The sequence below is a fragment of the Thamnophis sirtalis genome, unplaced genomic scaffold, assembly GCF_051295495.1.
Source record: "Thamnophis sirtalis isolate CommonGarterSnake01/CBP01778 unplaced genomic scaffold, rThaSir2_p1.2 scaffold_6, whole genome shotgun sequence".
NCBI classification, from domain to species: Eukaryota; Metazoa; Chordata; class Lepidosauria; order Squamata; family Natricidae; genus Thamnophis; species Thamnophis sirtalis.
The window spans coordinates 47,450,648-47,467,265 of record NW_028261386.1 but is presented as its reverse complement, the minus strand read 5'-3'; the positions used below and the strand labels follow the sequence as shown (position 1 = coordinate 47,467,265).

The 16,618-nt window shown below is 34.4% G+C and overlaps 1 protein-coding gene and 1 long non-coding RNA gene across 4 annotated transcripts in view; one reads left to right on the top strand and one right to left on the bottom strand.

Annotated features, from left to right (window-relative positions):
- ESRRG (estrogen related receptor gamma) overlaps nucleotides 1-16,618 on the top strand; it is a 460,761-nt gene that overhangs the window by 253,111 nt on the left and 191,032 nt on the right. The window lies entirely within an intron of this gene.
- Nucleotides 1-16,618, bottom strand: part of LOC148044966 (uncharacterized) — a 72,371-nt gene that overhangs the window by 50,942 nt on the left and 4,811 nt on the right. Inside the window, exon 2 of the long non-coding RNA XR_015697149.1 lies at nucleotides 12,961-12,989. This is a non-coding gene — a long non-coding RNA (uncharacterized LOC148044966). The remainder of the gene's footprint in view (nucleotides 1-12,960; nucleotides 12,990-16,618) is intronic.

Genomic DNA, 16,618 nt, shown 5'->3' with positions numbered 1-16,618 from the left:
GAAAGGCACATTTCCTGTGTCCTATTAGATGATGGATGGGTCCCAAAGTGTTCCCCTCCTCTCAAATGTGCTTTTTCAAAAGGCAACAGGACTTGGTTTTTTTTCCTTGAGGAAGACGTTTCACTTCTTATCCTAGAAGCTTCTTCAGTTCTTCTTAAAAGTCCAATTGCTTTTTGAAACAGCACCTTTGAGACAACCATGACCTGGATAACTGAGACTCTTCATATACATGCCCCTCCTCCTTAATCTAATGGAAAGGGTGGAAATGATGGGAGTAAGATGGTGCTTCAGATACCCTGATCCACTGCTATGTAAGGCTATGTAGATAATAACCAGCATCTTGAACTGTGCTCCACAGCAAATTAGGAGCCAATACAAGTGCAACATGGCCACGTCAGGTACATCCATAGTTGCCTGCACTGCTGCATTTTGGGCCTATTGAAGCTTATGGCTGATCTTCCAGGGCAGTCCCAGCTACATTACTCATTGCAACAACTGTATTTCTAAAACACGCATAACTGATTGGCATTTATAAGAATCAAAGAGAGTTATAAATTAAAACATTCTTCCCCAATCTGGGGCAATCCAATTATACTTCCCACATTGTCTAGCCAATACAATATACTAAAGCCAATTTAAAGGCTCACATTCCATAATTAGTCAGATATTGTAGACTTCATTGGTCAAACACAAACCAACCAACTAATGTTCCTGTTCTTGATTACTTCTGAAAAAATATATAGTCAAAATGGGCATATTGAAGAAAACACAAAAATGATCATGTAAGATTTGTAATATCAGTACAGTTATTAATAACATATAGTGTTATAATGTATTAGTATCTCATTGACCACCATCACTGCTGTAATTCAGTAAAACAAAAAGCCACAGGGTGCATATATTTTCCTCTTGTTTATTCAACAATTTATTTTTAAAGACTTGTAAATACAATTTTCATAAGAAAGCTACAAACACAACCAGAAATCAACCTACTGCATGCTGCCATAAAAAAAGGAAAAATATAGAAGTTTTCTTTTGAAATTATTTAAGTTAATGAAACAAGACATTGATTTTGGTACCTAAGGATTAGGACCATGAAAAAAGGACAATACACACCTTTTGCAATGTGATGAAGCTAAAGTTGCAAATTGATTTAAATACTTATTTTACAGGAAGCAGCAAGGCCCCCCAAAATTAATGGATCATGTTGATGTCAAAAATTGTGCCCAAGGTATCTTGAGTTGCTATACAAGAGCAGAATACTTTAGTAACTGTGAAAAATTAATGTTGCTTCACGTCTATAATATGGACCTTTAGGTGCTTTACAAAGCAAATTGAGTACAACTATTTGATGATCAGGAATATCTAAATTTTTGTAACACTTTTTTCTTGCAATGTTTATCTTCATTTTTCATACATATATTTTCCCCAAGGAATACTAATAACAGGAAGGGTATACAATAGTATTTATTATTTTGCATCTGTTTCAAACAGCATTATTATGTTAAACTATTCCCTCTGATCTACAGGCATCACTTTTCTAGATCAGCTTTATTTGCTTGTGTTTGACAGGTTTTTTTAGTAAGTGGCACCATGAAAAAAGGACAAAACACACTTGTTCTGAAGGGCTTTTATGCTACATATATTTGTGAAAAGCACCTACTGTGATTTGTATTAAACAACACCAACTTTGCAATAAAAGCTGCAGATATTGGCTAAGAGTGGTTTGAGATAATATTTGGATTACATTTTGAGCATATTGAGTAAAAAAGTAATATAAAACACTTTTTTAAAATGTTGGAATGATGCAAGCAATAATCCTCATTTTTCCAAGAAAGATAAACATTCAGAGAACAAGGAAAATTGTTAATGACATCAGAAAGAATGAAATGCATGCATATACATTCATATGCACAGACACATATTTGGCAAATAAGTTTTATGGGCCATATGATATTTTCTTATTTCTTTCTGATGATGTACAAGGTTTTTTTTCCAGATTAGAGGCATTAGTGCCCTCTATTGTTCATTAGAGGATTGCAAATATTTTTCAAGATCAGGTATTACAATATGCCATTGGTTCATTATCCAGCTAAACCTTGCCAAATTCTCCTGTGCTTAAAAATTAGTAAAAATTCAGGGAATCTGTGTTGTATTAAAGAAATGCAGAAATAAATTTAAGACAACATGTATTAAGAAAACATTGCTGTAACACTTGTAATTTCTGGCATGTTTATTTTTAGAGGTGAACCAAAAATCATCTACACTAAACATTTTTTTAAAAACCCATTGTTTTAACATTTCTGTTTGGTCGCTGTTATTTTGCTGGGATATCTGAAATGTATAAAGTATAAAACTTTTCAGAGAACAATAGAAAAATACTATAGTGTGGCTGAGCTTTTGCTCTTCCAACCACGTTAAGGATGGATGTAAAAATGACAACTTCATTCAAGCAGATCATTTGAAGTTACATTAAACAGCTGCTGTTAAACAACTGACAACAAAGGAGATCATTTTGATCTCAACAGCAACGAGACTCAAGCAGCACGCTCCCTTAGAAATGTTATGAGGAATACATTCACGCATTTGTATACCAACAGACAGCATATTCCCTACTGTGCTTGTTGCCAAACAGTGTTTTTTCTGCTCACTTTGTATTCAGTCAGGGATCCAGGAAACCCAAATCCAGCTAGACAAATGCGGAACAGCTTAGCTGAGGCAGCTTTAACAGGTGCCATCAATGCAGACTTGTTGAACCAGGGAGACAATGCAAATAAATATGTAGCATGGGTCAATAAGGAAGGACTTACCCCATTGCACATGATGGCACTCAAATGCAAAACCATTGGCTGCTACCAAAAATAAATAAATAAGAGAAATAGGATCTTTATACAAAGAAGAGAAAGGCAATGGGGCCTTTAATTAATAAACCTAAGCTTTTATATGGGAAGTATAAAAGTTTTTCTTTTTCCCAATAATTTATATTCAAATCATATGAACCTAAGTAGTCTATATTGGATAAGGTTGTCCGAGTACTTGGTAGCAGAATGTTGAATGTACACCTGTGGAGTGAAAGATCCCAAGGCATTTCAGTATTTCATGCTACCTGGTTTGAAGTATCAACTTTGAGATTTGTGAAAATATCACCTATTTTGGCTGGAATGGAGAAGAGAATTCAGTCATGTGGAAGAAAGTTGCTTGGAAGAGGTTGCATCATTGCTTTATTGCAAAATTTGCCAAAGGGTTGAAAAGAAATAGTTATTTATCTAGAACTGCAGGCAATGTATTTATATATATAGCAACAACATAATTGGAAAGATCCTTACATTATCGTATAAGTTACATGCTTCATAATTTACCATTGCTTTGTCTTCGTACAAATTTTATCTTATTTGATACTCATCTTATTTAAATGCTATGTTCCTAGACACTATTGACAGTAAATGCAATGGGATAATCTAAAGGTGAGATTTCCATAGAAAATAAGTTGGTGAAATCCCTTTGGCATTTGGCAGGCTTTTTCCTTTCTGTTGTTTATTAAACGAAAAGAAAAGAAATGTATTGTGCATCATACCAGAGTCTCTCTTGGTTCTAAACTGCTTCTGGATTCCATGTGTAGTGTCCTGGGAAAAATAGACTGTCCAAAAAACCATTCTGAAGCAGGACCAGCTTTGTTGAAAGTAATGCAGGAAAGAAAAGCAAAGATTGATTGGCTCACACAGGTTGGGAGCTTCCTGGAAGGCTTAGGAATTTGGAGAGAATCTTTAGCTGGTTGGCAGGTTGAGAGAGGACAATCCTGTACTTGCTTTGGTGCAATGGGAGTTAGTCGGTTTGTTTTAAGTATAGTATCTCTTTTGTTTAGTGTATATACATATTGGTAGACATGAGACACTCTCATATTTCTTTTGGTGTGCATATATGTACAAGTAACTAAAGCTTTCCCCTGCCCCCTTTTCTTGGAAAAAAATTGCTTTGGCAATTTTTGTTGGAACATTCACAACTTCTGGAGACAAGTTGTTCCACTGATTAATTGTTATAACTATCAGGAATTAAGAAGAAACTTCCTGACAGTTAGAACAATTAATCAGTGGAACAACTTGCCTACAGAAGTTGTGAATGCTCCAACACTGGAAATTTTAAAGAAGAGATTGGGCAACCATTTGTCTGAAATTGTATAGGGTTCCAGCCAAAGCAGGGGTTGAACTTGAAGACCTCCAACTCCCTTCCAACAGTTCTGTTCTGCTCTATTTTATTCTATTCTATGTTTCAAATCCCTTTTTTTAACCTTGTTTTAAGTTTCTTGGTAAGTAACTTCTCTGGATCTTTTCAGGTTGCTGGCTATAATTCTGGTTTTGATATGTCTGATATGAGGTGTCTGGTACATGGCTGGTTGTTGCAAACCATAGAAATATTATGTGCATCATACTATCATTGTGGAAATTATGTAAATTTTACAGTTCTATACAACCTTATACAATTATACAATCTATGTCACCTATTTGTATCCTTTATATTAGAGTATGCTGGCTGGAGAATTCTGGGACTTGAGGTCCACACCTCTTAAAGTTGCTGAGGTTGAAAAACACTGATTTATGTGCTGACTTTTGTGAATTCACTTGCCCATTTATCCCTTCCTGTGTATTGATGCATAGCCCTGTCTGTACCCAAATCACAGACACTCTATTAGCCATTTTTAGATGGTTTCCACAATACTCCCTCCCCATAACATTACTGTTCTCCAAATACTGGGGAATTCTGATCTAGACCCCATCCCATTCATATTCTTTTTTATCAGTGCATTATATGTGGGCCACATATTCTACAGTTTGAACTGTATAAACAATGAACAGTTTAACTGAGCAATGTATTCCTACACTGAAACTCAGCTGTCATTACATTTAGCTTTCTGTACCCCAAAGACTTAGTAGGTAGCTATTTGGAATCACAAACCTGTGCAGTGAATTGAGCTTGTCTACAATATATATTTTTTAGTTTGAACTCTGAATCACTACTAGTTATCGTGACAATTTGCTATGGTTTTAAGCAGTAACAATATTAAGAATTGGGGTGGGTGAACTCTTAACAACTATTTATTCCTCATATTGTACCTCAGTATGATTTGTGATTTATATGAAAAACTGTTGTTTTTTTCTGCTTTTATATTAGTGCAAAATCTGTTGCTATAGACATCTCTTCCACAAACATAATATGTTTCTTTAATTTCTATGTTAAGACAAAAAAATCATTGAAACTGAATTAGCCTTGTCAAAATGAGTCAAATAAAACAGGCTTAAATTCAAGACTGTAATCTTAACACAATTGTGAATCAGCTGTATCAAGTTCAGAAGCTTTTCTGTGATCTTAACTGGCAAGCATTTGTCTAATAAAAACTGTCACACGGTTTGCTTCTACTGTTCTCAGACAAACATTATAGTAAGCCCACATATTGCAATATATCTATAAGTAGCATTTAGGTCAGTTATTCTTTCTCACTATCCAGTCCATAGTGTGATATTTTAGTTTCAAATGAACTCAAACTCAAACCATAGATGCAGTTTTTAAAATCTCATATTATACTTCCATGTTCCTAATTAAAATATTCTGAATAAAAATAGTTTCTAAGATTTGCTTAACAATTATCAGGAGGAATGAAAATAAAGTGAAAATCCACATTTCTTTAATTGATTATGAGATATCTGAAAACAGAGATATGACTTTACCTGATTAGCTAATTATATAAATTAGAATATTCACATGCAATTGGAAATATACATACAATGTTAATGTTTATATTTAATGTTTCAAAGTTAAATGGAACAGAAATGCAGAATAAACATGTAAACAGTCACAGAGGGCTATAGAGAGGAACACAAAAGGGATAATATCCAAAGGGATAACCTCTGGATGCCATAGTGAGAACAAAATAAGTGAAACAAGAAAACTAGAATGACGTCTTAAAAATTGTGAAATATTGAAACTGTAATGGAAATAAGCTAGCAAGACAGCAGATGGAAGAAGGCACCCATTCATAGCTAAGCCAACTGACCAACAAAAAATACATTATACAAATAGTTAGTGTGCAATTCATCATCTTAAAAAGTCTTCTTATATATGATTCCTGATGTCATCTTAATTCAAATTGTGTATTTAATTTTATTAATTATTTATTAATTAGTTCATCTTTTAACAAAGAAAAAATATTTAAAACTGAAATGGATCAGATGTTTTTGGTGTGTAGATTCTCTCATAGTTTCAAATGAGCAATTTTAGGTAACATTTTTTAAAAAAAGAGTGTTACTATTGAGAACTTTGCAAATTAATATTTGTTTCTTAACATTAAATACAAATTAACAAAAAAGAATGGCCTCCTGCCCTGTTGTGGGACTCGGGAAATACCGTCTATGTCATGATTCTTGTCCTATGGAACAATCTCTTCTGGAGATCTTCTGGAGACCTAATCTGGTTAACTTGCCAGAAGGCCATAAAAATCTGGCTTCTTCCTCAATTGTTAGGAATGTTTGTTAGATGCTTATATTTATATTAAATTTATGTTGTTTTTAAATGTATTCTTCATTCTTTTTTCTTTTTGTTCTGTTGATTATGTTGATTCAATTGTCAGACAACTTAAAGATCATTCTGTTGAACTGTAGCATCAATAATAGAATTATTACTATTACTATTTATTAGTTTTGTATCCTTTCAGCACTAATCAGAGGTGGTATTCTGCTGGTTCTGACCGGTTCACCTGAACTGGTAGCGGAAATCGTGGGTGGCTCTGTCCACCTGCCCCGGCTCTACAGCAACCCATTTAGGCCTCTTATTTTTAGGCAAAGTGCATGCACAGAAGGCAGAGCACATCACATTTGTGAACCGTAGAGAAGGTAAGTGAATACCACCCATGGCACTAATGCTTAAGGTGGCTAATAATGCAATAAAATAAGGAAATATAATTAAAATCTTATTTCAAGCAATTCAGAGGCTAAATTAAAAGGCCAAACTATAAAATACCTTTACTCTTTTTCTAAAAGATGGAGAGAATAGAAATTTGAAGTAAGTCTTTGAAAACAGGAAGTGTCCTTCTCCAAGTCATGAACATACTTTCTTGTCTTCTGTAGTTTTCTCTACTTATTGCATATTACTAGGTTAATAAATAAGGAAAGTTTATGACTATTTATGGTTTCATATTGATAAATATTCTAGAGCAGGTTTCTGAAGAATTGCAGGACTCCCTAGATTGTAGTTTAAGACAATATTCTAAATTCCAAAACAAAGTATTTTTTACTTCCTTCATTAATCCTTCTATTAATCTTTCTAAAGATTCTAAAACACTAATCATAATTGTAAAATATCTCCCATACTTATATGTAAACCTCAATTGGACAAAATTCTTGATCATGTGAAGTAACTATAATTTTCAGCTGAACATGTGTAAGGTAGCCTTTTATGGCTGTCTGAGCCCACAAACTAAATATAGGCATACACACTGTCTAGTTGGTGCCACTGATCAGTGGTTGGATTAAAAAAAAATACTACTGGCTCTGTGAGCAGAGGAAGGATACTGTAAAATCTCCACTCCCACATCACTCCAGGGGAAGGTTCTGCAAAATCCACATTCCCTCCCGATCAGCTGGGACACAGGAGGCAGAGAATAGAATAGGGCCAGTCAGTCAGAAGTGGTATTTGCCGGTTCTCCAAACTACTCAAAATTTCCACTAACGTTTTTCCAGAACTGGTCAGAACCTACTGAATACCACCTCTGTCACTGATGTAGGGTAGGAGAGATGTTTTACTCTATCTAAAGAAAGGCTGATTAAGGTGGAAATGCCTTCTTTGGAATGGCTTAGTCTCCAGACAGGAATGTTCCTTTATTGCTTATCTGATTATTTTTGTCATTAGGACAATAGTATAAATTAGCTGTCATACCATAGCATAAAATTGAGACACCTGTGGCTCTCCAAATCCTTGATAGCCATAAGTTCCCTCACATCCCATAGTGCCATGGGATCTAGTAAAAGAAAGCAGATCCCCTTCTTGTTATGGTGTAATCTATTGAAACAGACTACTTACTTCATCAAATTATGTTTGATAGGTTCACTATTGCTTAAAATTGTCAAGATATTCTCTGAATTTTATAGAGACATTCTGTTGCATAAAGAACTCTTCTTTTTTGCTTTTTATAAATTGTAAGCTTTTTATATAATAGGTATAAGTCTTAAGCTCTATTGGAGATCTCCTCTGGGTTGACTAACATCAGTAAGATGTTAATTTTAAAGAAATTAATTTAAAATTGTCACACATGGGAATTAAATGGTAGAAATTATAAAGATTTTTAGATGCAAAGTATTTTAAGTGCTCCAAATATTCAACAAATGTACATTGTAAGAATTAAGATAGAGTGTCAAAACAAAAAGATGCTATTTTGTACTAAATGTTAAACAAAACCTGACACTTATAAAGCAGCATAGCTTTTAGTATTCCAACCACTTCCAACCACTTCAGCTGCATTATTATTTGCAGTTAGGTGCTTTTTTACAACATTTTCCTGCCTAACTAATACAGCAGCAGAGTTTTTATACTTAAAAAAAATTACTAGATCCACACCAAAATGACTGGGTGAATTGTCTGGATATTGTACTATGCCTTTATTTTGCAATAAATATGCGAACAGGTATGTGCCTGTGTTGTGCATAACTGTGTTTCACTCAGAAATGTTGCTAATGCTACTGAGATTGTAAAAACTAATTGCACAGTGTTGATTTGGTTGCTTGGTTAATGTAACCTTAGTGTTTGCATAGCTTTTTGCATGGTCTTGTGCACTTGTATCTTGTTAATTTTGATTTTCAGGCTGACTTGTTGTGTTTTGGCATGTATGTGCAATATGCGTACTCTTGTGTTTTATTAATATATGTTGTTAAGAAGCAACAACAGCTCTGTTTTTGTAGTCAGCAACCATTTCTCTATGCAAGCAAAAAAAACAACAAATAAAAATACTGTTGTTTTTTGATTGTCTAGACAGGATGGGGGGGGGGGGAATAGCAGATATATTCTTTGATTTTGCTAAATAATTGCGATATTAGCACCTATAGAAAAATTAACCAAGGGGGAAAAAATCAGAATGTTAGAAAAATTATATAAGCAATCTACTAATTGAAACTAAATGAATTTGTTGCTTACTTTGTCCTTACAAACTTTGACTAAAGGACCAAGAGATTTAATGATTTAAAGAAATTAGGAAATTTTCTGTTTTCTTCTTTTGTGAAGGTGGTAACAAATTCCTTTCTCGTGTTGTTGTTAGTTACAAAGTCATGTCTGACCCTTCACAACCCAATGGACAATGTTCGTCCAGGCCTTCCTGTCCTCTACCATTCTCTGGAGTCCATGTAAGCGCATGCCTACTGCTTCGGTGACTCCATACAGCCACCTCACTCTCTCTTGTCCCATTCTTCTTTTGCCCTCAATCTTTCACAGCATTAGGCTCTTCTCATTAAGTGGTCATTAGGTGTTAGTATTTGAGTTTCATCTTCATGGTCTGGCCTTCTAAAGAGCAGTCAGGGTTGATCTCCTCTAGGACTGATTGGTTTGACCGCCGTGCAGGTCAAGGGACTTGCAGCACCATAGTCTTCTTCAGCACCATAGTTCAAAGGCCTCAATTCTTTGGCATTTATCCTTTCTTATGGTCCAACTTTCATAGCCATTCATTGCACCTGGGAAAACCATAGCCTTGACTATACGCACTTTTGTTGGCAGGGTGATGTCTCGGCTTTTTAATATGCTGTCTAGATTTGCCATGGCTTTCCTCCCCAGGAGCAAACATCTTTTAATTTCTTGGCTGCAGTCCCCACCTACGGTGATCTTGCAGCCCAGGAAAATAAAATCAGTCACTACCACCATTTCTTCTCCATCTATTTTCCAGGAATTGAGAGGACCAGATGCCCTGATCTTAGTTTTCCTAATGCTGAGTTTCAAGCCAACTTTTGCACTCTGCTTTTTCATCCGCATCAAGAGGCTCTTTAGTTCCCTTTCACTTTCTGCCATTAGAGTGATATCATGTGCATATCTGAAGTTGTTGATATTTCTCCTGGCAATGTTAATTCCAACTTTTGATTCATCTAGCTCTTCACCTTTCTCATGATGTGTTCTGCATATAAGTTAAAAAGGCAGGGCTACAGTATACAGCCTTGCCGGACTCCTTTCCCAATTTTGAACCAGTCAGTGGTTCCATGTCCTTTTTCATAGTTGAGAACAAAGTTGTGTTCTATTCAGATCTATTTTAAATTGTTTAAAAATCATACTCTTGTCCATGTTTTCAATAATTTGAACAGTAGGCAGTATTCAGCACAGAATACCATCTCAAGTACTCTTGTGATCCTGGTGGAAAAAAACAAGGCAGGAGTAACTGAACTCAATTTTTCATTGTTTACAAAACCTGGAACACTTGAAAAATGTCATGCATTGTTCTGATAAATATGAAAGCCACAATCTCTTTTCAGTTTTTTCCCATCAGAATGGAGCTAATTTGAATCAGTTTGTCCTTTTGATGAAATATTTCAAGAGGGTCAATTTTATCCTGAGTTGAAAATAAAACATTTTCTGCACCTCTAGACCTCTGGACATTGTTCGCTCAATTATATTACAGATATACAGTGAATTGTATATTTCCAAAGTACAGAATTTTGAGAGTTAACACCTGAAATTGCAAATAGTAGAGTTTTGTTTAGCAGGAGATGCTCTTTTTAGTTCATTCCCTTTTTTCATTTTTACAATTAAAGTGTGTGGGGGTGAGTAATTTGGCAAGGACACATATTTATAAGGTAGGATTCCCTAAGGTATCGTGGTGGACTTCAGGAGAAACTGTTGAAATGCTGAATGGTAAGGCTGTTCTTTTGTATAGCATAGAAATCTCTGTTGTCCAGAATTGTACAGATAAGGCAAAACCATTTGCCTCATTGTCAGGCAGTTCAGTTGAATAGAAATGCAAATGTGACATAGGAGGTTAGTATACTGTAGTTGCAGATGGAGAGAGAGCCTGGTCCTGTCACTTTCTCAAACAGGATTCCTATGTGTAAGGAAATTCTCGTAAGTATCAATATTTATTTTCCCAGGATATAGGACAGTTTCTCTGAAATGAACCTTTGTCACAAGATGTCTTGATTTTTAAATGGTAATGATTTTAGTTGTACTATCTGCAGAGTGCTATATGAAATGTCCATTATAAAATGAAGAATGTATCCACTCCACTATGCTGGAAATCTTTCCTTCCTTCCTTCCTTCCTTCCTTCCTTCCTTCCTTCCTTCCTTCCTTCCTTCCTTCCTTCCTTCCTTCCTTCCCTCTTAACCCTTTCCCTGTTTGTTCCTCATTATTCAGCAGACGTTTTATGTAAGTTACCTCTGCATTTAAAACTAGGGATAGGACTATAGCCAGATTCTTTCTAATGTGTACCCCGATTGGGTCTATTAACCACAGAATAATAGCAAGTGAGTGATCTAAAGGTAGTACTTCAGTAGGGACACAATAGCTTAACTGAGGTCAGAAGCCGGACCTAAGTATAGCTGTAAGCCTGATCTGCAAATATGTCTAGAGGGAAAATAAAGAAACGGTATCATGTAAGCCAAGAAAAAAAAATGGCAAGAAAATCCTTTCATCTTGGATCTCTATTGCTTCACTGGATGAATATGGAAAACAAAAGGTTTTAAGATTGTAATATCAACAAGAAAAGGAATAGGGAAGCTTTTCTGTTAATAAATGTTGTAGGACTCGTGATATCCTCGCACAGGCCACTGTGATCAGGCCACTGCTTGGAACTGTTCTCCAACAAAACAAAACAGGCCCTAAGTTGTGCACATTCTTTTACAGTTACATTTATTACCAGATCTCCATAAATAGTTTATGTAGAAATTGTCAATATTTTTTTTTAAAGACAAGGATGCCTCATCAGATGACAGAACTGAAAGGGAAAAAGAATAAGGTGGTAAATGGAAATAAAAACCCTGCTCACAAACTGTTTAATGCTCTCTGCTGAGTTATATCTATATTATCTTCATATTAGTCAAGGAAGATAATCCTGACATTTGAACTAATTTCTCAGAACATGGTAATGGATACTGTGAAATAATATTTTAAAGCATAGCATGGATCTACCAGTCATTTTTGCAATAGTTATGTATGGCATAGTTTTACAAATTACATTTAAATAAAACATTTCAATGTTACGTGAAAATAGCCAAATTAAAAATAACCCTTAAACTGAAAAACACTGAAGTTAAAAATTGTTGAAAAATAAACTGTGTTGTTTATTTTTTGCTGAAATTATATCAAGGTAGTTGGTCAGCAAATCTTTAGAGATATATAACATACAAAGCACATTCTAAGAATTGCATAGTTTGCTTTAAATTCAATTACTTCTGGAAAACCCACCACATTTTATTCATGTTTTCTGTGTTGTATTCATGCTATGTGATTTTTGGTATGTGCAGAAAAAAAGGCAGATAGTGTCTGTTGACACTATGTCAAAAGGCTAATGGTTTGCATTTTAAAATCAACGTCTAATTTTATAGAAGAAGGATATTGTGGGTTGGGGCAATTGAGAGTTGCTGATGACATAGCTTAAGAGAGGTCTCTTTTGATTGATGATATTAAGTCGAAGGAGCATGGCAGCAAGCAGAACACTGAAGGGAAGGAATACAGTAGTATACTCATATATGACTACAATTTCTCAAATATGTAGCTACACTAAAGAGTCCTACCAACAGTCTGAAATGTTTTGTAGGCAATAGCTTTGATTTTATCCTTAAAGGAAGGGCATTTATCAATCTTCCATATTGTTTTCCATACAAAGTAAGCTATTGGATTTTGAGGTTAGGTTGGCCTTGGCTAGAATTTGAAACAGTTTTTTTTAAAAAAACCACTATATATTTGAAAGACGTCAACTGCATAAGACAACATTTTGTCTTAATACTTACATTCATAGTTCAAGCTTCATCAGAGACATCTGTGAGGGGGGAAAGAGTCAAAAAAGTCACATTGGTTCCAGCAACTGCAGAATTAAAGTGCCATCTCTTTTTTAACATGTGCCACAACTTATAAAAAGGAACAGGGCTTTCATCATAGGATCCCAATCTCCATACTGGCATTTTTGATCCTCTTTGTGGTCATTCCTGGGTTGGATCCAGGTATTTTTTCCATTAATTGTAGTATTGTCTGATTAAAAACAGGAACATTCATAAGGTCAATAATGTTTTTACCTCTGATAACTGAAAATCTTTTGATATATTTTTTGACAATGCTATTTATTTTTTTACTACTTTTGTTTTTGATTATGAAAGTCATATTGGCTTCATAAACTTCTGAAACTTATAATATAGATAGTTGATAGATAGATTGATAGATAGATTGATAGATAGACAGAGAGACAGACACTGTAGATGATAAAGATGGATGATAGACTATATATATATATATATATATATATATATATATATATATATATATATATATATATATATATATATATATATATATATATATATATATATATATATATATATGAAAGAACCTGTAAATAATGACAGAAGCACCTATTTCCCAAAGTAGTAGGCGCATGACATGTTTGACACATAGAGCTAATTCTCTTAATTGCTATTAAATAATGAAACTAACAAGCTGATCAATGAAAATAAATAATAATGAAAATATATAGCCACAAAAGATCAAATTATATTACATTATTTTCTTTAATCATTTTTGCTAATACAATTTTTAAAATATAAACATGCTTATTGCATTAGTTACAAACTAAAATAGAAAAAAACAGTGTTTCTAGATCATTTTTGCTTGACATGTTAAAAATCCTGCATGATTTTATGATTTTATGCCATTCATATGAATTAATTTTTAGTTGATACCAAGAAGTGATGTGAATAACAGGAACGCAAGGAGTTAATTCTGGTTTGTTTCAAAGTCTAAAGAATGTCTTCTGCTTAAAATCCACGTTATTCTAGTTCTGTTTTTGGTATATGGACAACACAATATAGAGAAAAAGAAGAAAACATATGATAGCACCTGGAAGTCTTTGTAAAGTATGGGAGGTGTACTTAGACCAAAGATCTGTCTGGACCCAATCAAGACAAGGGAGAATTACCAATATAACATACTCCCTTTCTGTAACCCCACTCTTATCATCTCATTCTGGTGCCTCTTGGGAATACTATGTTTTTTTTAAAAAATGTTTATTACATCTATCTTTCTGTTTGCATAGTTCCCACAGTGTAACTTGTTAATTCTGGATAACTTACAAGATCAGTGCTGCACATATTTCATGAAGTATTGTACTTCTCTGCTGCTTCATGTACTTCAGAGACCAAAAAGTTGCTGAATCTTTGTTAATCTCCGGAGTGGATCTATTTCTCTGGAGTGGCTTTGTTGTCTTTGAATGTTAAAGAACCCTTAGATCTTTAAAGTGGAGATTGCCAGATCAATTTGCATCTGCTGAAGTGCTCTGCACCTCCTAAGTGGCAGTGGCTTCTTGGTATTTGGTACAGCAATCAATATTAAGTGCTCCTGCTTCCGTAATTATTTGGGGATTTTGAATTCCTTTTCACTGTTATTTCCAAATAAGCACACTATGATGGGATATTACTTCTCACTGTTACAGGCCTGGGATTTTCATATGATACTTGATCTTATTTCTGGGTAAATGTGGATTAGGTTGGATTTTAAATTGCTTCTCAAATGTACTTCTGAATAAACATGCACAGAACTATGATTTTTATATCATGCTTATTCTTGTTTAAGAAAATCTAGTTGCGTGTTAAAATTGCTCTTCCCTTGAGTTTTCAGTTGCTGTTTTGGGGAGCCGCTGCAGATATAGTATTGATAAAATTGTGGAGGTGACTATAACTGTCTCTATCATAGCCATCCTCCTTGAGATGTGCACTTTGCATTTTATTCTGACAACATTGGAATGCAGCAATTGGGACTATTTCTAATTGGAAATTGGATCCTTGAACTAAGAAAGTCTTCCATTCTCCTGCTTTAAAGTGAGAACTGATCCGGAGGAGGAGATGGTAAACTGTTCTATCACTTGGTCTGACTGAGTAGAGAAACTTTCTTCTTATAACAGAGAAAGCTGTCTAATTTCAGTTTATGAGAAGTAAAAAAAGAAGCCTAATCCCAGAATCCTAGAACCAATTACACATTGATGGGTGCAAGTAAACTATTTTGAAAACATGGATCCACTATATTTAATCTATTGTATATAATGTTTAGTGCATGTGTTTTTTCTCAACATTACAGATAAATCATAAAATTCAAACATACCTCCCCACTTTAAAAAGCTGTTTTGATACTAGATTCTGATGTTAGCTAATCTGAAAAGGCTATTGAAGGAAGAATTTTGTCCTTGATGTATGGATGATTATACTAAGAAGGTTGTACTGTCCAACAATTCAACCTGCTGTGTTAGTCAAAAAACATGGAAAGTACAAAGTAGTAAGGTGTTATAAAAATCTTATCATTTGAGTTATCTTGGGAATTCAACTAAGAAAACAAGATAATTGCATGACCTGGGGATTGTTGTATAGAACTAGAACTAGAAGGCAAGTGAAAATGGTTCCAGTGTGATCCTGGTGATAAGTTTATTAGGAAATGGGAATATACATTTGTATATAGTTTAATTACTTGTTTGTAAATATGTTTAAGTGCCCATTCCCTGGGTGTCACAATAAATTAAGCCATTATATGGTGACATAACACCACCATCACTTGTTTTTTGGGATACTGCTAGAAGTAACAACAAATGTGTGTCTTTAGTATATGTGAAGAAATTTAGTGCTTCAGGGGTTAAGTTACATGGGCTCTCCAATGAATCACCTTATGCTTGAACCATAATAATATTAATAATAAAAAACATCAGAGAAAAGTGAACAGAAAGAAAAAGATGAGTAAAAGCATTCCGAAGGTGGGAGGGGGTGATGTACCTGGCAGGCTTCAAGTCATGGATTTTGTTGATTGGGTATTAGCTAAAAGTCTGATTCTATTTGGATGCTGCAAATGTGCATATACAAACATATTTCCGTGGCTTTGGAGGGATGTTGAGCAAGTTTGTATGTATGTCTTTGTGTATGTGTGCATACATTGTCGCTTCAGGCCATGATATCCTAGGGCAGTATAACAAGCAATTCGTGTCAACGCACAGTAAAGATTATTGGTGTTTTCACAGGGGAAATATTTGCACTCCATCTTCTTTCTATTTTTAGTGCCTTGAACTTCCAGTTAGGTAGGAAGCTCTGGAGGGAAAAGGGAATGACAGCCCTCTAATCTTGCCTCACAATTGGTCAGGTTTACAGTTCTCATTTTATTTCAGATTAGAAATTTATGTGAGGTAACTTTTTCTGATTTCTGTATGAACTTGTGTTTTCATCTAAACTGTCTGTCTGTCTGTCTGTTTATCTATCTATCATCTATCTATCTATCTATCTATCTATCTATCTATCATCTATCTATCTATCTACTAGCTATCTATCTATCCATCTATTATCTATCTATCTATCTATCTATCTATCTATCTATCTATCTATCTATCTATCTATCTATCTATCTATCTATCTATCTATCTATCTA